Raw genomic sequence first — 24,371 nt, 5'->3', positions numbered from 1 at the left:
AAAGCAAAAACCCTATCGTAGAAGAATCAACTGCATACCTACATTACAACTACATCTACCGTAAATGTCAAATATAAGACACAGAGTCATCTGTATCTATCATTCAGAAAGCCTCGTCCTGTTAATGATGTGAGGGCCTGGCTTGTGAAAAATAAAAATTACGATACACTTATGGTCAAATGGAATACGAAAACGTCAGACAAAAAACGTAAACGGGAAAGCTATATGCTTAAACGCAAATAAATACAGATGCTTGGCGATTCACGCATAGACTGCTGTTAGCGGATCAAAGTTTTCATTTTACGTGCTTGCAAAAGAACTGTGTTTCCCGGAACAGGCAGAGGGAAAGAGAGAAGCGGCCCTGCGTTGCTGGGGAAATAAAAACTTTATGAGAAAAACCGAAGTACAGAAAGCTATCACGATAACTTCATTCGTGAGAAATGTTGAAAATAAATAATAGACTCGACAAAACATTTACTTTTATTTGCAACTAAATTCATACAATATACGAAAATATACGCAATATAAAGCCTACTGCAAGCAGTGCTGTGTGCTACGGTCATACTAAGTTTGCTGGAAGAAGCCGTTTGGCGAAATTAAATACAGGATGCAAGTTGATGGAAGAGTCCTCAGGATGGAATTTCTGAGCCTTTGACAGTTAAGTATACGCAAATACTCTGTCTGTAGAAGCTCTTTCCATATCTCTGTTTTAACGACAGTGAATGAGAGGAGAAATTAGTACTCTTCTGTCAGTATTCTGTATACTTTCCTGTATTTTGGATCAGACTATATCTTCCTTGCAGCTTCGCCTGTGTCCATGTATGTCACATATAACACGCACGTCGTTTGGTCCATCTCCTGCTTCCCTATCCCCTCGCATCACCTATTTGCCTCACTCTCTGTCAATCTCCTCTTACCATCTCTCAGCCCGTCTGCTCTTTCTTTCCCCTCTTTCTGTCCATTTCCTCCACCCCCTCTGTGTTTGTCTGTCGGTACGTTCTTTTCTTCATTACGCTACATGTGGTTATCTCTTAACTTCGTTAAACGCTTTTTTCTATACTGATAAATACAAGTGTTGGCAATGGCGTCTTTATAAAAGAAACAGACCTTAGCCAAGCTATGTTGGGTAATCTAATCCGTCGATTCTTCTGTCTGTTACTTCTACCTCAGATTTTAAACAGAGACATAACTTCCGTCAAATGCACTGTTCTGGGCTCAGCTCTCCTGCTCCAGTACATATAAAAATATATTTAGCAATCTCTAACGGAGGCAAATTGCATCGCATCTAAGCAATTAATTATTGATGCCATCCATGGTTCTATAGTTTTCAAGAGCTCATACATTCCGTCACCTTTTGTAATCGTGATTCCATTTTTTTCCATTTTCCCTCTGCGCGTCTTCGTACCCCAAAGAATATGCGATTTACCACAACTGCACTACGTTTTTTGTGTAATGATAATCTCTCGGCTTTCTTAACGTTTTCATGCGTATTAAAACTGTCTAAAACAGCCCATCAAACCGTGATTTGGAACCACACGGTTGTCTCCCAATTCTAGCTGGTAATGCTTTCAGCATCTAGGCGGGGCACTAAGGCAGCCTGCCATCAGAACCTCCCCCTATCTCAAGAACTTCGTCAGGCAAGATCTTTCCGATTCTCCTGATGTGCCAACACTGAATCCGAACCTCGACAAGGTCGAAGAAGGGTCCACTACTCAACACTTGATTCCCGCAATTTGTCCATCGGTAAAACAGCACGTGTGTCCGCCAAACGTAATCCGCGGACTAGGTAGCTCGTGGCTAGCGGCGCGTACGTGTGTAGTAGCAAAGTGTAATTTAACAGCCACGTCACTCTTTCTCGTTTTCGTTACCTACCGTGATAGCAACGCGCCAAGCGACCAGAAATCTACACTTCTGAATAAGATAACTGGTGAGTGCGAATTATATGGTTTATATTGATTTGTAACATCGATTTTACAGTAGGGAGCGTAGGTAAAGGCATAAAAATCAACAATAATTAAAAACGACGTCACATTCGCCTTTCTCTGGTTTCCTAAAGACACTGATATGTATGAAACAGTGCATTAAAGGACAATTTACTAACGATTCTCTTGTTACATTCAGATATTTTTCGAATTGCTAGTAAACATCGGAAGAATTGACCTTTTTGCAAAAAGGTGTCATATATAAATTCAACAATGGGAAATTTTTTTGCTACACTTCCAGCGAAATCAGTAAATATGGAAGGTAGAAAGTTCAAGGCAACGTAATAACTACATAATTTGACTTACTAAATAAGCCCACCACGCCTGTTCCGGAGGGGAAAACCAGTCAGAGGTGATAATAAAACGTTAAAAACAATAAAACTGTCCCCCAAGACATAAGGAACTTATTCCAGAGTTGTTGCTACATCTGAATCACAAAGGACAAGAATTGTCAACAACTGTTGAAGCAAAAGTAATTACATTCACAAAATATCCGGATATCTGAAAGATATAGAGATATAAAGAACACATGAGAGCATTCAAATATGGTACAAATCATTCAACATTTGCTGATCATCTAAAAGGAGAACACCATAGACCAAGCAATACTGAAAACGATATGAATATCATAAAAATCGGTAAAGACAGACACCTCCTCCATTTCCAAGAAAATTTCCACTTACAAAAAGCATTAATACAAAATAAACAGTTGCTCAGTGACCATATTAATATTGGATACAAGACTCTCTATACAGAGTAATTGATGAAGTTACATTAAAAAGAAAGAATCTTTTCCATCCATCACGCCCTGCCACTATCCCACAACCCCCCCTAGAGGGAGCTGTAGGGAGTGTGATAGAAACTGAAGGGAAGACAGAGATTGGAGTACATCCAGGAAATAACTGAGGACGTAAGTCAGTGAGAAGAATGACTACACAAAAAGGTACCTCATGCGCCCAGTTGTGGATGGCGTTAAGTCTGGTTGCTTATCTTAAGGTACACGAAATATCTTCGAAATCAGTTTTATTTTGACCAGCCTGCCAATAGACGGACCTAACCTGAAATTTATTAACATAACAGCCAGGCTTAGGAAGAATAATTTCATCTTTGCCAGCAGAAATACGGATCATTCACGAGACCGTTACGTCGCAGGTGTGTGAATGAATCGAACTTTACCAGGTGAAGATAGTAATCAAGACCTCTTTTGCGTAATACATATAATTGATTTGCGTTAATGGTGAACTAGCTCAGCGGTTACGGTGAGCGAGAGTAAGAGGATTGGCGGGCACCGCGTCGTCGCCTGCGCACCAAGGCCACTGCGGGCACCCCTGGGCCCCATGCAAATCACGTCACCACAGCACGGCACGTGCCGGCTACGTCACATGGGACGTCAGCAGGGGGCGTGGTCAGCCGCAAGTCAAGCCCGTAAGATCGATCTTTACAGGATATACGTGAACCTCGTTACATTTCGAAAGTAAGAGGATTTTCCTAGCCATTCTCGGAAGGGAGAGGGATAAGATCAACAGCACTGTTGGCATCGGCGCAAAGGTTGCTTATGTGCTCGTTAACATGAAGCAGGTTTCCACGTAGTTCTGCACTCTCACCTAGTAAATATGGCCTTCTTCTTCTTTATCATCTCCTCTTTCCACATAAAGCCAAATGTGGCCTCTTACAGTTCCCCCATCTTTTATGCTGTGCCAGGATTTCTTTTCCCATTTAAAGTTCTTTATTTTACTCGATATTCTCTTTGTTTCCATCCATTTATTCCTTGCACAATCCGAATGTTTATCCAATTTTGACTGTTTTCATTTCCTATTTTATTGATTGAACAAAAGACAGGAGAAAGAAATACAAGGAATGAAAATGTGTTTTATTAAAGGGATGTACCCTTTAATAAAACACATTTTCATTCCTTGTATTTCTTTCTCCTGTCTTTTGTTCAATATGGTTCACTCCCATATACACACATCAAAAAAAGTTTTGCATCGCCCCGGTTCCCAGAACTCCTGAAAATAGACGCTGACTGTGGATGTTGTATAACAGACATCATCCCTTCGACTGTTCAGAGACGTCACTAAACCCGCCCAGAGATGTAAACCACCATGCATGAGCAGCGCCTATGAGACGCAGCGGGTCCGACAGCCGATCAGTTTCAATCATTCCACCACGAAGGAGGTACATGGCTCGTATTGTCTGTAGTTCAACCATGCCTAGACGGTCAACAAGAGAAGTCTCCAGGCGTCTAGAAGTGAACCAAAGCGATGTTGTTCGTACATGAAGCAGGTACAGAGAGACAGGAACTGTCAAATGGTTCAAATGGCTCTGAGAACTATGGGACTTAACATCTGTGGTCATCAGTCCCCTAGAACATAGAACTACTTAAACCTCACTAACCTAAGGACATCACATACATACATGCCCGAGGCAGGAATCGAACCTGCGACCGTAGCGGTCACGCGGTTCCAGACTGAAGCGCCTAGAACCGCACGGCCACACCGGCCGGCAACTATCGATGACATGACTCGCTCAGTCCGCCCAGGGCCTACTACTGCAGTGGATACCCGCTACCTACGGATTATGGCTCGGAGGAACCCTGACAACAACGCCACCATGTTGAATAACCCTTTTCGTGCAGCCACAGGAAGTCGCGTTACGGCTCAAACTGTGTGGAATAGGCTGCATGGTGCGCAACTTCACTCCCATCGTCCATGGGGAGGTCCGTCTTTGCAACTACGACACCATGCAGCGCGGTACAGGTGGGCCCAACAACATGCCGAGTGCACGTCTTAGGATTGGCATAACGTTCTCTTTGCCGATGAGTGTCGCATATACCTTCAACTAGACAATCGTAGGAGACGTGTTTGGAGGCAACCTGGTCAGGCTGAACGCCTTAGACGTACTGTCCAGCGGGTGCAGCAAGGTGGAGGTTCCCTACTGTTTTGGACTGGCAGTATGTGGGGCGACAAGCGCCGCTGGTGGTCATGGGAGGCGCTGAACGATACGTGTATGCCGTCCTTCGGCCGACAGTGCGATGATACCGGCAGCATATTGGCGAGGCATACGTCTTCATTCTCGCCCCCATAATGCATATCTTGTGAATGACTTCTATCAGGATAACGACATCGCTGGAGTAGAGTGGACAGCATGTTCTCCAGACATGAACACTATCGAACATGCCACTCTGAAGGACCTACCCCGAATCGCTGTTGAGTAGCGGGACAATCTGGACTCACAGTGCCTTGATGAACTTGTAGGCAGTATGCCACGACGATCACAGGCATGTATCAGTGCAAGAGGACGTCCTACTGGGTATTAGAGGTACCGGTGTGAACATCAATCTGGACCACCACCTCTGAAGGCCTCGCTCTATGGTGGTACAACAGGCTATGTGTGGTTTTCATGAGCAATGAAAAGGGCGGAAATGATGTTTCTGTGAGGTTTCCGGAAGTCTCGGAACCGAGATGATGCAAGACTTTTTGTGATGTGTGTAATATTTATACAATTTCGGTTATGTTTTTTTCTTTGTTTTATGCTTTAATGTTCTATTATTTATTTAAATTTCTTTAATCGTCTGGGGAACAGCTCACAGTGACACTGGAATTGTCATGCTAATACTGTGCACATCAGTAGCTCAAAATGTGTATTACACAGAATAGGTAGCACGTTTTATGAGGATCGGACAGGTAGTCGGTTGTGGAACAACCATCACACTATTTGCTTAAGTGCTTTATTAAAGCTACAAACACCCACATCAGGATGGCCAGACACAGCAACTTCATGTTCATGAATATGTGGTCTGTGTCTTAAGAGGTGCTCTGCCTCATTCAGTTGGTCTCTATTGCACAATGATTCTGGATTTACACACTGTTTGTTTCAGGTTAGTCGTTTCACAAAAGAACACAATTTCGTTCTCCTTCGCCGCACATACTGACGACACCTACTGGTGACTCTTCTACTGTGATCATGTTGTGATCCTTGCCCCACCTACCGTCACTTCAGAAAAGTGACCTCATGCCCCTACATATTCGAATAAACTCCTCAGTTCGACACGCAAAACTTCATTTAGTGTTTATTTGTGTAATGTTACTGGCAGAAAGCTAAAAAATTACGACCAACGTCTCAACAGTGTGTTGTTGTACCTATGGAACAATGTACAATAGCCGTTCTGCGTGGTATACATTTGGCAAGTTCTTAGTAAGACTTCCGTAGTTATGTGGAAGCAGGTATCTAAGCACAGGTCACCAAATTCCCATAAATTAGAGGCCTGTGGTTCATGGGCATGGGACTGGTGCCTGATATCGTCCTAATTCTGTACCACTGGGTGCTCCTCACGCAAATTTCGTGATAAAGACATCCGCGTGAGTCCACTGTCATGATCTGCAGACCACTATAACTCGATTCTGGCCTTGGGTCATGGACAGTTCTCTTGCCACAAGAAGTTATGGCCCCTGTGGAAGAAATTAAGCATGAAGAAATTCAATTATTGCATAGTAATGTGCATGCAGTCCAGAGGTGTCATGGTGCCTTCGATTACTAACAACAGAACCAATGGAAGTCTATGTGAATACCCCCACAGCATGACATTGCCCCATGGGGCTTGCGTTCGTGGCGGCGTGAATGTTTCGAACAGCCGTTTGCCTGGATCCATCGATCTGTCGTAACAAGAAACATGGTTCATATAGTTCACCCGACCACGCGACATGTGTTAAGTTATACACTGTCCCATCTCAGTAATCCCATGCCAACTGCAGACGTAAATGTCTATGAAGTTAGGTCAACATGGGAATACACAGGGATCTTCTGCTGTTAAGACCCATTGTCAACAATGTGCGCTAGGTAGTGTGCTCTAAAACACTTGTGCCAGCACCAGCATTGTACTCTGTCTGCAGGTTGCTGCCTATCCTACCTTGTTATAGATGGGTGTCTTTGGCCGGCAGTTTCTGTGATGAGGCTTGGGCGTTCATCACCTTGCGTCGTTTCACAGTCCGTCTACTACTGTCCTGTAGTAATACAACAACACATCAGGTTCGCCATTTCCAAAATGCTCGTTCCCAGTAGCCAGGCAAAGAGACTCCGCCCTTTATCAGAGCGGCTATGTCAGTGGATTTCCCCATTTTCGGCCCACATCATCACTAGGATATCCTGCCATTCGTCTCTCCCTTGGCTATATTTATTTTATTTATTTACTTAACATGAGCTGTTTATTGCCATCAGGATCTTTCTTACATCGCACCTGAGTTTTATATAAACAGTACCTTTTTTAGACCTTAGTTACCTATGAAATAACAGTTTTTATATGATAAATAGTATTTAAATGAAATAAGTGTCAGAAGCTGTAATGTTAGTAAGTAATGCTGGCCATGACGTAGTAAAGTTAACACTGGCAGTGCTTCTATTACTGCAGTTGTTTCCATCAATAATAATAATAATAATAATAATAATAATAATAATAATAATGAAAATAATAGTAAAGATAATAACAATAATGTCGGTGGCATATCTAAAAGGAATTTATAGGTGTTCGAGAGAGAGAGATTTTCTGATATAGCGAGTTCAAGATTACTACACCAGCTAAGACTACTGGGGGAAAGAAGAAGAAGATCTGGGTGGAAAGAACGGTGTACAACGGTAACGACTGTGGTAATCCTTACTCTTACTTCAGTAAATATTTCATTAACGGTACTTCTTTATATTTTCGTGGCGTAATAATTGTTCCAACAAACATCGCGTGGGAAGCAGCATAAATGCCACTTCTTCTTCTGATATTTCGAATGTATCCCGCTCAGCCATCTTCAGAGTGAGCCGAGCTGACTGACTCTGTAACGTTTGCTAAGTCGTTTTAAACCCTCAGACCGTGCCACTGCACATGTGGACACAGATACACAAGGCGCCAGAGACATTGACTACCGGCAAAGAGGTAAAACACATGTATGAAATTAGATCTATGGCTCACAAAGGCGTCGCAACTGTGCAGCACGCATACATACATCGATATCGCAGCCATAGATCTAATATGCAAACGTTGTTGAGCCGTGCTTCAGCTCGCGTTGGTGCCGTTTGTAGGTTTCTGTCCTCTGTTGGAGGCCAGACAGTATCGTGTAGTTGGCACCACTTGGTTTCACCTGTCTGCAGCGGTTACCCATGTGGAGTAACTGTGTCCCTATCTGTGGGGCGACGTTGTTCTTCTTCCAGGTCGTGTCAGTGTGCAGTTCGGTTGGGGGCTCAGGAGGAGCCAGGTCTGCGCAATGCGACAACACGCGGGGACCGCTGGCGGCACGCATGAACTGCCTGATCGGAGGCCTGTGGTCACGAGGGAACACGACCTCGTCGCAAACCGCGTCCTGCAAGGTTTAAATTGAGTGCATTTGGATTCAAGTAGAGAAACCTCCACCATTGTGGTATCTCGCGATTCTCCAGTGACGTGGGTTCGTGTTGCTGCTCATAGTGTTGCCAAAGCAAAGAGCAGCGAGTGGAGTGCTTGAGGGAGGCGAATCTGATTAGCTTTCCTGGATTTCTAGTTACTATTTATTGCGTTCAGTTAGTTACTATTTATTAAGTTCAACTAGCGGTATTTTTCCTGCCTCGTGGCCGCTAACGCCCCAGTTACCTGCCCTGGGGGTCACTGTATGTAACGGCAGTGTACGTTTCCTCGCCTGGCCGCAGCTGTCCGGTGAGACGTGTAGTTCTGACAGCTTTCTTGCCTGTAGGTTGGTTGGCGATTCTTCTACTCTGGCGGTAGTGATTCATTTCTCGTTCTGGGCGCTCTAAGAACATTATTCTGCAGGCAGAGTCCAGACCGCTAGTTTTGCATTTGGCGTATTTTTACATCTTTGCATTTGGTTTCTTGGACGTCAGGAAGACTGCAGTCATGGATTGTACGGCTGATCCCGGTGAAGGTTCGAGTCCTCCCTCGGGCATGGGTGTGTGTGTTTGTCCTTAGGATAATTTAGGTTAAGTACTATGTAAGTTTAGGGACTGATGACCTTAGCGGTTAAGTCCCATAAGATTTCACACACATATGAACATTTTTTTCAAGTGATTGCAACTCTTGGCTGCCTATCTCATCGCTCGCGAAAGTGTTTTTGACAGACCTACTCACAGGTTGATTTCTGGTGCACTGTCTGTGACTGGCCTTTGTGTTCTATTATTGTATTTGTTGTTTTATTGTATGTTCCTAATTGTTTTCAATATAATTGCCATTTTTGGCGATACAGTAGGTTTAAATGATTGTGCTGCCAAGTTTATCATCATTTTGTCTCATCTGTTTGGTGATCAGCTACTTGTGCTTTAAATTAACCTTTGCTGTTGTATTTGTTGTTTTACTGTTTGATTTTTAATTTTTTTTATAATTGCCATTCTTGGCCCTACAGTAGGTTTAAATGGTTGTGCTACCAAGTTTACCATCATTTTGTCTCACCCGTTTGGTGATCAATTGCCTGGCTTTTTAAATTAACCTTTGGTACTTCATTGCCGTCTTACAGTATGTTTGTTAATTTTTTTTAAATTACCGGTCTTGGCGTTAAAGGCCTTCAGCCATGACTGTGGTTACTTGCCTTAAAATTCTAATTGGTATCTCACTGGCTTGTTTTTAAAACATTATTGCTCTTCGTGTAGTTGCTAAACATGGAAACAAATACAAGAATCTCCTGACATATTTTTCATATATCCATTCTACAATGTCTTACAGACTAATTTTCAAGGGTAACTCATTACTTGGGAAGATAATATTGACTGCACAGCAGCGAACACTAAGGATAGTATTTAGCGTTCACTCAAAGATGTCATGTAAATGTCTGTTCAAGGATCTAGGCATTTTAATTGCTATGTCACAATACATATATCTGCTAATGAAATTCGTCTTAATAATCTATCACAATTTCAGATGCACTGGCATGTCCATACCAGCAACAGACGAGGGGAGAACGACCTTTAATACCTATGGCTAAAACTGTCTGTGGCTCAGAAAGGAATTCAATATGGGTAATAAAAATTTTTGATCATTTGGCAATTAACATAAAAGTCTGTCAGATAGCGAAGAAAGTTTTAAATCTAATTTAAAATTATTTCTCCTAAACACCTGTGCTATTACTTTGACAGATTTCTATCTAAAACTGGTACCTACTAATTATAAACATAGTTGTATTAGTAGAATTACAAATAATAAGGTATTTGTTAATATTTACACTAATCACGTATACATATCCTCTAAAGTGACTCGTTCCGCATAACTTCGATACAAGACTCGTTCAAATAAACAATGGAACATGTAACTAAGTAACGAAGTTGAGATGCAATCTCCCGTCATCCAGTGCCCCTTTTTAATAATGCACACAAGTTGGTACTGACATTCTGGATAGGTTCCTTGAGGTTTGTTAGTTTTGCACTTAGCTACAAATGTTCATCATCAGCGTTCATGTTGTATTACCACTAGGATAAAACTCATGACACATCATTTACTCACAATAAAAAGATTATAGGACTTAACACCGAACCGTGTTGGATGCCTGACACTACATGCCACAATTATGACATTATCGTGTCGGACATGACGTCCTGCTGGCCAGACATCATGTACGTGAGAAAACACTGCACTGCAATCGGCGAGATGATTAGACTGCTATGTGTGGCTACAAAGATGTCGAAGTCGACACTGTCAAAGACTCTGCTCAAGTCAAAGAACCACATGATAACTGCCTGTTGTGAATCCTTGGCAATCTTCAGGTCATATGTTACCTTTATCAAGGCAGATGTTGTGCTGCGATGTCTATACAAGGTGGTCATTGATAGTGACCGGGCCAAATATCTCACGAAATAAGCATCGAACGAAAAAACTACAAAGAACGAAACTCGTCTAGCTTGAAGGGGGAAACCAGATGGCGCTATGGTTGGGCCGCTAGATGGCGCTGCCATAGGTCAAACGGATATCAACTGCGTTTATTAAAATAGGAACCCCCATATTTATTACATATTAGTGTAGTGCGTAAAGAAATATGAATGTTTCGGTTGGACCACATTCTTCGCTTTGCGATAGATGGCGCTGTAATACTCACAAACGTATAAATTACGTGGTATCATGCAACATTCCGCCAGTGCGGACGGTATTTGCTTCGTGATACATTACCCGTGTTAAAACGGATCATTTACCAATTGCGGAAACGGTCTATATCGTGTTGATGTATGGCTACTGTGATCAAAATGCCCAACGGGCGTGTGCTACGCATGCTGCTCTGTATCCTGGACGACATCATCCAAGTGTCCGGACCGTTCACCGGATAGTTACGTTATTTAAGGAAACAGGAAGTGTTCAGACACATGTGAAACGTCAATCACGACCTGGAACAAATGATGATGCCCAAGTAGGTGTTTTAGCTGCTGTCACGTATAATCCGCACATCAGAAGCAGACAAATTGCGCGAGAATCGGGAATCTCAAAATCGTCGGTGTTGAGAATGCTACATCAACATCGATTGCAAACGTACGATATTTCTACGCACCGGGAATTGCATGACGACGACTTTGAACGTCGTGTACAGTTCTGCCGTAGGTCACAAGAGAAATTACGGGACGGGCAGATTTTTTGCACGCGTTCTATTTAACGACGAAGCGTCATTCACCAACAGCGATAACGTAAACCGGCATAATATGCACTATTAGGCAACGGAAAATCCACGGGTTAATGTATGGTACGGCATTATGGCAGGATGGATAATTGGCGCCCATTTTATCGATGGCAATATAAATGGTGCAATGTATGCTGATTTCCTACGTAATGTTCTACCGATGTTACTACAGGATCGCCGGCCGCGTTGGCCGAGCGGTTCTAGGCGCTTCAGTCTGGAACCGCGCGATAGCTACGGTCGCAGGTTCGAATCCTGCCTCGGGCATGGATGTGTTTGATGTCCTTAGGTTAGTTAGGTTTAAGTAGTTCTAAGTTCTAGGGGACTGATGACCTGAGACGTCGAGTCCCATACTGCTCAGAGCCATTTGAACCAATTTTACTACAAGGTGTTTCACTGCATGGCAGAATGGCAATGTACTTCCTACATGATAGATGTCCGGCACATAGTGCGCGAGCGGTTGAAGCGGTATTGAATAGCATATTTCATGAAAGGTGGATTGGTCGTCGAAGCACCATACCATGGCCCGCACGTTCACCGGATCTGACGTCCTCGGATTTCTTTCTGTGGGGAAAGTTGAATGATATTTGCCATCGTGATCCACCGACAACGCCTGACAACATGCGTCAGTGCACTGTCAGTGCATATGCGAACATTACGGAAGGAGAACTACTCGCTGTTGAGAGAAATGTCGTTACACGTATTGCCAATCCATGGAGATTGACGGACATCATTTTGAGCATTTATTGCATTAATGCGGTATTTACAGGTAATCACGCTGCAACAGCATGCGTTCGAGAAATGATAAGTTCACAAAGCTACATGTGTCACATTGGAAGAAACGAAATAAAATGTTCAAACGTACCTATACTCTGTATTTTAATTTTGAAAAAACCTGCCTTTTACCAACTGTTCGTCTAAAATTGTGAGCCATATATTTGTGACTCTTACAGCGCCACGTATCACGGAGCGAAGAAAGTGGTCTAACTAAAACATTCATATTTCCTTACGTACTATACGAACATGTAATAAAAAATGGGGATTCCTATTTTTTAAAAAACACAGTTGATTTCCGTTTGACCTATGGCAGTGCCATCTCGCGGGCCAACCGTTGCGCCATCTGGTTTCCCCTTCAAGCTAGACGAGTTTCGTTCTTTGTAGTTTTTTAGTTTGATGCTTATTTCGTGAGATATTTGGCCCGGTCACTATCAATGGAGCACCCTGTATACACTGAGCAGACAAAAGTCATGGGACACCCCCTAATATCGTGTCTGGCCTCCTTCTGACTGGCACAGTCCATCAAGTCGACGTGCAATGGACTCAACAAGTAGTTGGAAGTGGCGTGCAGAAAAATTGTCATGCTGCCTCTACAGCCGTCCATAACTGCAAAAGTGTTGCCGATGCAGGATTTTGTGCACGAACTGACCTCTCGATGTCTACCATAAAAATGGCTGCAAATGGAATCCAGGTCAGACGATTCAATCCACTTCACAGCCCCACGCGATTATGGAGCCACCAACAGCTTCTACGGTACCTTCTGACAGCTTGGGTCGACTACTTTTTGAGGACTACGCCACAATCTAACCTTACTGTCAGCTCTTACCAACTGAAATCGGGACTTATCTGACTAGGCCATAGTTTTCCTGTCGTTCACGGTCCAACCGATATGGTCACGGCCCCAGAAAGGGCGTCGCAAGCGAGGTATTGTTAGCAAATGCACTAGCGGCGCTCGTCTCCTGCCACAGCCAATTAACGACAAATTTAGCCGCACTGTATGAACAGATACGTTCATCGAGGTTACTTCAGGCGGTGTAGCTTGTCTGTTAGCATCGACAACTGTACTGAAACGCCACTGCGTTGTCCGTGATGAGAGATAACGCCTGAAATGTGGTATTCTCGGAATATTGAATTCCCAAACGATCTTCGAGATGCAATGTCATATTCGACTAGCTCCATTCCGCGTTCAAAGTCAGTTAATTCACGTAGAGCGGTCACAACCACGCCGGAAACCTTTTGACATAAATAACCTGTATATAAATAACAGCTCCGCCAATGCACTGGGCGTTTGTGCCTTGCGTACGCGATACTACCGCCATCAGTTTGTGCATATTGCTATACCACTACTTCGGTTACGTCAGGGTACTTTCAAAGCCGCATCAGGTACCCATAACTCCAACGGACTACAGCTCGCGTTGGGCAGTTGTGATAATATATTGGCACGTCGGCGTAGAATGCCACAGACAGTTATACACAGCTTGGAAAGTTCACTGCCGTAAATACGTATCTGAGTCCACGACTTTGAGACATATTTCTCGTGTAATTCCAAGAGATAAATAGCAGAGCGTATCTGTAACGGTCACGATATTACGGATACAGGCTATGGCGTCTGAATGTATGTGAATATCTTCACATGCGAGTAGACCTGGTTGTGGGGTGCACTCCGTATTCGCTGTAATGCACTTAGGGAGTGTTGTAGCGGTGTCGCAGACGCTGCCCAAGTAATGGCGACGGCAGTGATGGCGGCGAGGAGACCGTCTGCGGCGACGTGGAGGGCAGCTCGGTGTTTGCGCGCCCGCGGCAGCACTCGTCGCGGCGTTCTTCTCTTGTCTAGCTTGGCGCCGCATTCAGGCGTCGACCGCGACTAAAAGCTTGTCAGCGCCTCTGGCGGCCGCTGCCCGCTCTATAGCTAGCCGCACGACCCCTGGGGGACCCCGAAATCTAGACCGCCCTTCCCCGCACCAACCATCGCCAGTCACCAAGAGCGTTACAGATTAGGTCACCAACTCTCCACTCTAATTCCTTCCCCTCTCCCCCCCCCCTCCCGCACCGTCATACCGAGACAGTCTTATACTACAGAACAATGTTGGCATGAGCGCTAGATTTTTCTTTCGTGGCCTACTAGCGTCAGAATTACACTGCAGCATGCCAAAAATGTGGCGACATCACACCATTACAGTTACTATGTATACAAAAATTTAAGTTCCCTCCTGGGGTCCATATATACATTCTAATCCGAGAAAATGCAGTATGGATTTTGGCTCGTTTGTAACTAATAACCGGAAAAAAACGTCTCGACACCAGTCAGGAACAGTTTGACGTAAACGACAGTTGTTGGGCGTTTTCCTCCATCTGAGAGATCATATCTATTCAAATTCCTCGCCAGTGACAAAGAGTGGTGCTTTTGGCACAACTATGAGGGTACAAATCACGTTTGCCCTAAAGACACGTTGTAACGGTCGTGAGCGTTGGTTGCCTTTGCGACTGGACGTGCTGATGTTAGTCAAGAATGCCTTTAAAGCGACAAAGACACCCCACTGTGCTTGAATGAGGCTGTGTAATAGGATTAAGACAGGCTGGATGTTAATGCAGAAAGACTTGGCAGAAATGTCAACACTGCACGTGAATGCTGGCAGTGATGATCACAACAACGTATGGTCGCAAGAAGACTCTAATCCGGACAGTCACGTGGCACTACCGAGAGAGAAGACCATCGTGTTCGGCGTATGGCTCTGGCTCATCGTACTGCCTCGGAAGCGGAAATTTGAGCAGCAGTTGATACCACAGTGGCACAACGAACTGTTTTCCATCGGACACTTGAAGGACAGCCCCGAGTCAGATGCCCTGTAGCGTGCATTACAATGACCACAAACCACAGCCATTTGCGACCTCAGTGGCGTCAAGCGAGAGCTCATTGGACGGCAGGGTGGAGGTCTGTTGTGTTTTCTGATGAAAGCTGGTTCTGACTTGGTGCCAGTGACGGCCGTCTATTGATTAGGAGGAGACAAGTTGAGGACACGCAACCAAACTGCCTACGTGCTAGATAGACTGGACCTACACCTGGAGTTATGGTCTGGGGTACCATTCAGTTTGACAGCAGGAGCACTCTTGGGGTTATCTCACGCGCCCTGACTGCAAAATTCTGGTGATCGACCTGTCGTCATGAGGAGCACTTCAGGTGTTGATTTCCAACAGGATAATGCTCAGCAACATGCTGCTAATTTAATCCAACGTGCTCTAGAGAATGTCGACATGCTGCCTTGGCCTGCTACATCACCAGATCTGTGTCCAGTAAGCACATATGGACCATCATTGAACGACATCTCTAGAGTCATCCCTTTATTGACCATATAAATGTAACAGGAATGGAACACCATCGCAAAAACTGACATCCGGTGCCTTTATAACACAATGCATGCATGTTTACATGCCTGCATTCAGCATTCTGGCTATTGGCCGAATTTCGCATTTGCAATGGCTTATCACGCGCTTAAATTAACCTGTGGTATTGCAATGTTAATCACTTAAATACATTACCTAGACAAACGTATTCCGAAATTTCGATACGCTACATTAATTATTTTTTGGTGTTGCGACTTGTTTTTCTTCAGTGTACATAAATTGAAGTCGCCTCGCCACGTCCGTTTTTCAATAACAGATACGCTGATTCACGATGTAGGTTTTGTATGTAATTTATAAATATTTCGTACAAACTGTCTGAATTACGATCAATTACAGTTAAACTGTGACGACACAATCATTGACGCCTGTGATGATTGGCCGAACAGCCGCCGTAACTAGAGCAAAATTGACCTGTTGTAGCAGGGAGAGTGGCCTAATTACTATCTGGTGTGATGGTATTGTGGTGGAGCCTTGGGCTAGAAGTAGATTGGTTTCAGGGTCTAATACTGGCTCGATTACATGTTTTTAGATCTGTCTTTTAACCTAGCATTCGTTTTTAGTTATATGGAGATTTCCCCGTTTGAATAACTGCTTAGAGAAATGCAGGTCCCTTTGTGTTATCCAGTAGACTACAGTAGTTTCACACCAACTACATTGCGACATAACATGAGTCCTAAACCTGAGATTTTTCAGTTATTAATGCTTAGATTAAAAAGAGCAGGGAACGAAGCTTTACACCTTTTATACAAAGACTTTTGCAGCAACGCAACAGATTACGCAAGTTTAAGTTTTCTTCTTTCCTCGTATCAAAGACAGATCCGAATACAATTCCCTGGCTGGTAAGACGAAAGATATTATTTGTTGGGACGTTAGAATTATGAAGAAGACTGGTAAACGAATCTCCACTGGCGAGGAAGATATTTTAAAAGCAACGGCACGATCTTCTCGAAAGAGATTCAGAAATTTCTTGATGATGAATACACGGGATCTCGGAATAATTCTACAGAAGGTTGAGGGTCGCATTTAGATACAAACAAGAATTTCAAACTGACAATTTGTTCTTACTTCAGATAACCGATGGCAAATCTGATTTTCAATTCACTGCAAATTCTTGGAACAACGGGAAGTTAGTTACACAAATTTGATGTTTTATAATAAACATGATTAATAACGAAATGATAAACACCTCATCGTCATGCTGTGATGTTTGCCTACAGGTGTGCAATAATGAAGCATTTCTGACCAGTAGTGTACCTGCGATCTTTCGAGAGCAGTTATTGCATAATGTAAACCTTGAAAACCCAAAGCATGTGGTTTTCTTTTATTGTACAAGTAAAACGTGTTAGAAAATGTACTTCAGAGACTTTGTTTTCTGTACATATAGTACGTTTCTTCAGCAGAGCAGCAGATGACTTGACTTTCAGCTGTCTAGCTTCATAAATCAAATTTAAATATGGATACGATTCTTTACACCCCACGGTGAAAAAGTCCGTCATAATCAGTACACGACAAAGAACTGTGGAAATGATCTCAACAACGCATCACAGTGCGCACTAAGCTTCACAAGTGAAGTGCAGTCACACGAGCTAAACACTTACTTTTTTCTTTTATTTGTTCCATCCCAACCAGACTCCGATTCATATTAATCACTTACGCGTATCTACTGTTATATTTACTTTGGTAGTCAACAAGTTACGTCACGAAGCTCTGCAATCATTGCCATGTCATTCCATGTGCAAATTCAACATGAAACACAGAACATTCATGCCTCCAAACAAATCAAATGAGGTGGCGCAGTGGTTAGCACAATAGACTCGCATTCTGGAGGACGACGGTTGAAATCCGAGTCTGGCCATCTTTATTTAGGTTTTCCGTGATTTCCCTAAATCGCTTCAGGAAAATGCCGTGCTGGCCCCATTGCAAAGGGCACGGTAGATTTCCTTCCCCATACGTCCCTAATCCGATGGGTGCAATGCTCTCGCTGATTGGTCTTTCCCCCAGATCAACCAACCAAACTCCAGACAAATACCATGCGATGCGCCGCTTAGCCACGTTAAGTTGTATGAACGTCATGATAGTTACTTACAGAGCGTTCTTCTTTGAATAATTTTGCTGTCTGAAATTTATTCACGAACTAGCACAGTGGGCCGCGAAAGAAATACGCCATGCCACCAAAGCCGTCAGGGCGTAGATACTTACTGCTATGTGTAGGAAGCCGGACCGGGTCGCTAGTTCATTTATAAAATTCATATCAAAAGTAAACTTTAAATTGTGTGATAAGCCGTGCTTCAAGGCATATTCCTCTGCAGTACGGTTGGTCTTCCAATGTTGAGTACATCAGCAGAGGAAATAACGACCCAGAAAGTAATCTTGCTGAAATTATTTGAGATTGTAACTGACTTTTGAGTTATTAAGACCTCTGATAATCCCTCCAGTTGCTAGTGGACGAAGGGCGTGTGCATAAGAGTTCGTCTCTTAGGCGAGCGAAGTATTTTATGCAGCAGTTATTTTAAAGGATCGATCGTTAGGATATCAGACCAAAAAAACCTCTGTCTCCAAAGTACAGGTAAATTTTCTCTTTAGTACTGTGATACCAGATTAAGTTAAGGCCAATATTTCGCTGGATAGCAACGGGTTGATGAAGTGACACAACGAATCCATACGTCGTAGATACGATACGTATCCAAATTCTTTAAGAATGTTGTTGCATCTCCAGTGTTACACACTGGGAGGCCGGAACTACTATATACAGGGTGTATAAGTGCAGATATTTTTATATTTGGTACCCTGACATGTTCACACATCAGTATATTGATTATTTCTTCTTTGCGTCTAAGTCTCCACATGAACACACGCTATAATTTACCTGATATTTTCTACGTGGTCGTAATTTCATCACTAAGAGGACTATGCCTGTCAGTGTAGGCTAACCGTTTTGCATCCACACATCCAGACTTTAACACTTCACCTGCTGCCCATCGGAAAATAAGCATTAGTACTTGCTTCTGTCATATGTACTTGGAGGTACTAACTAACCCGAAAAGATATGACTCTCAATATGTTTAATTATTGGTCTACAAATGAAGTAAACACGGATGTAATATTCTTCCGAACATCGTTCTCAGTCACTAATGAAAATATATGCAATTATACGGGCTATATTCTGTATATACAGAACAGCGTGCAGATGTCTTTGTAACCAAAATCAACCAACTAGCTTACTCTCTCACAGCTGTGATCTTACAAGGAAACCAAAAGGCAACTGTCACAGTTTGACTAACTCTTGTGATAAGGCTTTCTATTTTTACTTACTGGAAGAATATGTTGTGGAGCTAGACATCCATTTGAAAAAAAATAATCGTAGTCGGCTCCCACATGTTCGCAGTGCGGTCCGATTTGAAATGGGTCATTCTCATCAACAGCTATCAACCATAATTATTACTCGCTAAAAGAAGTAATTGAAATCTTGTAAAGAAATAGCCGGCTGTAGTCTCTACAATGAAAAAATTAAAACATTTGAGATTACTTACAACACCCGTAAAATAAGCAATCGATTACAAGCACCGGGTGATTAAAAAGTCAGTATAAATTTGAAAACTTAATAAACCTTGGAATAATGTAGAAAGAGAGGTAAAAATCGACACACATGCTTGGAATGACATGGGGTTTTATTAGAACAAAAAAGTATTGCTAGACGCGTGAAAGATCTCTTGCGCGCGTCGTTTGGTGATGATCGTGTGCTCAGCCGCCACTTTCGTCATGCTTGGCCTCCCAGGTCCCCAGACCTCGGTCCATGCGATTATTGGCTTTGGGGTTACCTGAAGTCGCAAGTGTATCGTGATCGACGGACGTCTCTAGGGATGGTGAAAGACAACATCCGACACCAATGCCTCACCATGACTCCGGACATGCTTTACAGTGCCGTTCACAACATTATTCCTCAACTACAGCTATTGTTGAGGAATGATGGTGGACATATTGAGCATTTCCTGTAAAGAACATCATCTTTGCTTTGTCTTACTTTGTTACGCTAATTATTGCTTTCCTGATCAGATCAAGGGCCAACTGTCGGACATTTTCTGAACATTTGTATTTTGTTTTGCTTCTAATAAAACCCAATGTCATTCGAAGCATGGGTGTCAATTTGTACCTCTCTATCTACATTATTCCGTGACTTATTCAAACTTCTTGATCACCCTGTACTTCACAATTTCAAATTGTCTTTCCTTTCTATAACTTAAAAAGAATTTTCTTGTGTTTTTTCTTTGTTGCTATTTCATGCCCCTCGTCCCTAATAGGCGGGAGAGTGGGCTGGTACCGGAACAATGTCCTGCTCTTCAGCCAAAGGCCTCTACAGTGCAAGTAAGTGTCATCACAAGACGAAATTAAAGACGCAGACTTAAAAATCCTTCAAAAACTATGAGAAACTGGTTGTAAGATGCTATTCACATAAAAAATACAAAATGTTTTATTAGTTTTAAATTAAAATAAAGAATCCTACCAGTGAACCGAAAAAGAAAAAAATGGAAATTTAAAACTTATTGGTTAAGGAATGATGCGAATTTGAGGCGATGGTAGAGGAACCATGTAGGTGAAAGCAATCGGATGGCGAAAGCAAGGCATAATGCATAATTTGCAAGGACTTGGAGGGACTTATAGAATTTAGGAGAGATAGATATCCAGGCGACATTTGCATGGGGGATAATGACTAGTATTAATTTTTGTAGGTGTGGAGTATAGTAGAGGGATGTAATCCCCAAGTTCGTCCAGTTAGTAGTCTTAGACTATTGGGAGCGAACTGTTAAAGGCTTAGTAGATGGTCTTTCCTTCTTAACTGGCGGTCAGTTGTTTGCCCAAGGTATTTTATTGTGTCCTCTCTTGCATTAAATCTGCTTTTAATATCTAATTTTAATTCTAGAGTCCTTTCAATGCCCGAAGATCAAACATGAACCATGGACTCTGCCGTTGGTGGAGAGGCTTGCGTGCCTCAGTGATAAAGATTGGTGTACGGCCTGAAGGCAATGAAAGGTGTTGAAAGGCTAGACAAACGTGTGGTTAGTAAAGAGGGGCAGCAATCTTGTCAGTTGTTGAAAGGGCAACACTCTGGATGACTCACTGATCTGACCTTGTAGCATTAACCGAAACGGCTTTGCTGTGTTTGTACTGTGAACGGCTGAAAGCAATGGTAAACTACAGCCGTATTTTTTTCTGAGGATATGTAGCTTTTCTGTATGGTTAAAATATGATGGCATCCTCTTGGGTAAAATATTCCGGAGGTAAAATAGTCCCCCATCCGGATTTCCGGTCTGGGACTACTCAGGGAGACGCTGTTATCAGGAGACAGAAACATGACGTTCTACGGATCGCAACGTGAAATGTCAGATCCCTTAAGCGGGCAGGAAGGCTAGAAAATCTAAGAAGGTAAATGGATATGGTAAAGCTAGATATAGTGGGAATAACAGAAGTTTGGTGGCAGGAGGAACAAGACTTCTGGTCAGGTGAATACAGGGTTTTAAATACAATATTAACAGAGGTAATGCAGGAGTGGGTTTAATAATGAATAAAAAATAGGAGTGTGGGTAAGCTACTACTCACAGCATAAAGAGCATATTATTGTAGCCAAGATAGACCACGTTTACCACAGCAGTACCAGTTTATATGCCACCTAGCATCGCAGATGACGAAGAGATTAAAGAAATGTATGATGATATAAAAGAACTCATTCAGATAGTGTAGGGAGACGAAAATTTAATAGTCATAGGGGCTGTAATTCGATAGTAGGAAAAGGAAGAGAAGGAACAGTAGTGTGTAAATATTGGCTGGGGGTAAGGAATGATAGAAGAAACTGCCTCATAGAATATTGCACAGAGCATATCTTAATCACAGCTAACACTTGGTTTACGATTCATGAAAGAAGGCTTTATATTTGGAAGAGGCCTGAAGACAATGAAAGGTTTCAATCTGATTACATAATGTAAGACAGAGATTTAGGAACCAGGTTTTAAATTGTAAGACATTTCGACATGTCCCTCTGACCACAATCTATTGGCTATGAACTGTAGATTAAAACTGAGCAAACTGGAATAAGGTTGTAATTATGTAATAGGCGTATTTAAACTGTTTTAGCATGTAATTATCTGAACTGTTTCTTATTTAAATTGTTTTGTTAATTAAATTGCATTGTGTATTATTGAGAAAGAGCGGGAAACCGCGCATAGATACATTTTGAGAAAGAGCGGGAAACAGCGCGCAGTAATACATCTGTAATGGTAGCAGGGATTGTCTGCACCAAAAACCATTGTTGGCGGCGAGACCGCACTTTTGTAGCATTGAGCGTTGGAAGCGAGCAGTTGAGAGTAAGATGTGAGACGAGGCAGTCGTAGCTAGCGAGACATGAGAGGAGGTCGCTGTAAGCGAGGTATGAATTAACACTTTGAAAGAAGCGGTGTGCTCGCCAGCCACTCGCTATATGTAGCGCAATGCTAGTTTTTAAGAATTTTTGTAAAGAACTATGCCCCTTGTAATTGTTTGTCAAGATCGTTCTCAGAATATAGTTATGTAATTTTGATGGAAAATTAGGTATGTAGCGCAACGCTACTTTTTAAGAATTTTTGTAAAGAACTATACCCCTTGTAATTGTTTGTCAAGATCGTTCTCAGAATATAGTTAACTTCTACCAGATTAAATGCATTAAGAATTTTCTATCCCAAAATCATTCACGTAAATGCTTTACGGAATTTATTGTTATCATAAAAGAAAAGTCTAAACTGAGCTTCAGCTTTTATCAAATCTAAATTAACTTCAACTTAAAGAATTCCAGTCACAAAGTATTATGAAACTCCACCAGCAGCTTATAATTATGTTAAAGAGAAGTAAGTATATTCATTCCATAGTTTGCTGTAGCAGTCAGATGGCGATCCAGTATAAATAATTAAAGGTAAGAATCAGTCTTAATAATTTCAGGTAACGACTGAGGGCCACGGCGACAACACATTTTATGTTTCGTCGTAATAATCAGCAGGTAGTCTTGACAGAGCAGCAGTTAAAAGATTTTAAGAGACGCAGCGTTCAGTCAGCAAGCAAACGTGCATCCAATATTAGACGGGAAGGTTTCACTTGGCGATATCCATCCAGTACGGCATTTTAGTGAATCTACTGTGGATATGAATATACTGACTTTGATAATAGTGTGAATAAGTTACTGTTAAGTGGCGCAACGCATATACTAAAGTGTATAACTTTTATTCACAGGTCATCGGCAATTCTGTTTGCTTTATTGATTCGGCGTTGAAAAGTGTTTGTTCAGTGTTGAATCCGCTTTGAACAGTGATATATTTTGTTGCGTGTGATGATTATAGACAATGTCCCGCAGAATAATTACTCGTTCTCAAACTGATAAAACTTTTTGTTGCGTGTGATGATTATAGACAATGTCCCACAGAATAATTACTCGTTCTCAAACTGATAAAACTGTACAAAATACTGACGAGAGATTCTTTTCTGGAATAGGCAGTAATAATACGTGTGAAAACCCTGATTCTGAAACGTTAGGTGAACAGACATTTAATAACTGTAACAATATGGAAGCGTTTAACGAACAAGTAACTTCAGAAATGCCCACAGACAATGAAACGGTAGTGCAAAATAATTTGGCATTAAATGCAACAGACTGTACACAGTCACAAATTCCGCATAGTAGACATAACAGTTTCAGTAACGAAACCACTACAATGCAGTCAGACAGAGAGACTCCATTAAGCACTGATTTAGATTCAAACGGTACACAGCTACACAACCTGCGTAGCAGATCCAACAGTTCTCATGACCAAAATTCCGAAATTACGGAAAACGTGACGCAGTCACAATCATCTGAGGATGTTCAAATGAACACAGATCTACAGCCTTTAACAACGAATACAAATACACACAGAAGTCAATCCGAAACGGATCCAGTAATGGCATTTTTGCTACAAATGAGACAAGACATGAATCAAAACTTTAACAGAGGGTCACAAGAATTAGAAAAAAGGTCACAAGATCTAAAAAACGAAATTAAGGCAGAACACGCACACACAGATCAGAAATTAGACAACATGTACCAAAATCTAAAACACGAAATCAAAGTAGAAATTCAAACAGTCGCTGAAAAATGTTCACAATCAACACAAGAATTACGCGACAAAATTCAAGAAATATCCGATAACCAAGCAACATTTGCAGTTAGTATACGGGAAACAATGACAGAAAACTTTGCTAAACAAAACGCTCAGATTGATGAACGTTTTAACAATCACACAGAAAACTGTTTGATACGTCACCGTAAACTGGTGCGATCGCAGGATAAAGAACGAAAAGAATTACTACAAACAATCACTAAACAGCGTCAGGACGACAAAAAGAAAGTGTTTGCCCAGGGCAAAACATATGTAGACAATCACATACAGTCGATCTCGGAAGAAATCGAAACGGTCAAAGAAACAAATAATCAAATACAAGACAGGCTTACAGAAATCCAAACACAGACAATCGATGTGAAAACTTCTACAGACACTGAAATCCAGAATGTTAAAGATAAATTAACAGAGGACGTTCA

General features: G+C 42.2%; 1 protein-coding gene across 1 annotated transcript in view; it reads right to left on the bottom strand.

Moving 5' to 3' along the window:
* Window positions 1-24,371, bottom strand: part of LOC126281519 (acetylcholine receptor subunit alpha-like 1) — a 950,196-nt gene that overhangs the window by 245,074 nt on the left and 680,751 nt on the right. The gene's annotated exons all lie outside the window — the stretch shown is intronic.

The sequence above is a fragment of the Schistocerca gregaria genome, chromosome 7, assembly GCF_023897955.1.
Source record: "Schistocerca gregaria isolate iqSchGreg1 chromosome 7, iqSchGreg1.2, whole genome shotgun sequence".
In the NCBI taxonomy this organism is placed as follows: Eukaryota; Metazoa; Arthropoda; class Insecta; order Orthoptera; family Acrididae; genus Schistocerca; species Schistocerca gregaria.
This window is presented reverse-complemented; position numbering and strand designations above follow the sequence as displayed.